Source organism: Octodon degus, unplaced genomic scaffold (genome assembly GCF_000260255.1).
Source record: "Octodon degus isolate 3935 unplaced genomic scaffold, OctDeg1.0 scaffold00073, whole genome shotgun sequence".
NCBI classification, from domain to species: Eukaryota; Metazoa; Chordata; class Mammalia; order Rodentia; family Octodontidae; genus Octodon; species Octodon degus.
In genome coordinates this window covers 9,591,387-9,592,918 of record NW_004524649.1, presented here as the reverse complement: position 1 = coordinate 9,592,918, position 1,532 = coordinate 9,591,387, and positions in this window count along the sequence as shown.

Below are 1,532 nucleotides of genomic sequence, written 5' to 3'. Positions count from 1 at the left end.
AAATGGCTTTTACCAGATTGAAGTAGAGGCCATCTATTCCAATTTTCTGTAGGACTTTGAACATGAATGAGTGTTGGACTTTGTCGAAAGCCTTTTCTGCATCAATGGAGATGATCATGTGGTTTTTAATTTTCGCTCTATTGACATAACAATAAGCTTGTCTTATGGATGGTTAACAATCTAAGTTTCCAGACAAAAATTAGAGGAAAAGGAGGGCTGCAAGGAAAGTCAACATTCTGGCCCTGGTCTTCCAAGGTCAATTAAGACTCAGGACATATAAGAACTTGTACAGTAACGTCATGTAACTTAGTAGTGTCCCAAATTTTCTGATCAAGGAGATTATGGGGCCAAAGAGGAAGTGATCGATGATGTAGAGTGTAAGGGGAGTCACTTGGAGAGAAAATATTTTCTCAGGCTCTCACAGAGAGCACATTGGCCAATCAATGGGCATGACTCATCCACATGGCTGACACTGACAAAGGTTCTACAATCTGAGGTACAGGATCTCAGGATAAATCCTGAGAGGATGTCACTGACCTTATCAGACCCAAAAGCTACAACTCTTGTTGCATAGGTCCTGCTTTACCTTGGTCTTAACCATCCAGCAGAAAAGTATAAAAACGATATATAAGAAGTAAAGCCATGCTGTTATGTTGAGCTATAGGGGACTCAGATCAACAATTTCTTACATTGCCAGTGAAGCGGAAGACCCAATACAATTATGGGCTACTGGACTCTTTTAGAATATTTTACTGAGTTTACACACCTATAATATTTAAATAACGGAACTTAACAAAAAAAGAGGATACAGATGAATATCCATTTTGTATCTGTGTATTCAAAGTGGTTGGGATAGATATATAGTTACATTCTTTTAATGAATAGAGCAATTTGTTCTAATGGTGTTTGTAAATAGGATCACAAGTCCGCATCTTGCACAGCAATTAACCACTAGGAAGAATGTATGTACTGTGTGAATTATTAAAACTGTCCTACCAATTTGATTTAATACTGTCTCATTACTATCTGTTTATCAATAAAATTATGGGGAAAATAAATAAATAAATAAACAAAAACAAAAAAGACACTGTACCAAATAAATAAATAAATAAATCTTATTTTAAAAAATTTGAGATATCATCTCACCCCAGAAAGAATGGCTATCATAAAGAAATCACCCAACAACAAATGTTGGAGAGTCTGTGGGGAAAAAGACCCTTCTCCATTGCTGGTGGGAATGTAGATTGGTGCAACCATTATGGAAATCAGTGTGGAGACTCCTTAGAAAAGTTGGACTGGAAATCTCATTTAAACCAGCTATTCTTCCACTGAGAATTTTCCCAGAGGATCTGAAAACATCATATCATAGGGATATATGTGTGCCTATGTTTATAGCAGCGCAATTTGTGATAGCCAAATCTTGGAAACAATCTAGATGCCCATCACCTGAGGAATGGTTGAGAAAGATGTGTTATTTTTACACAATGGAATATTATTCAGCTATTAAGAATGATAAACTCAAAGTCTTTATA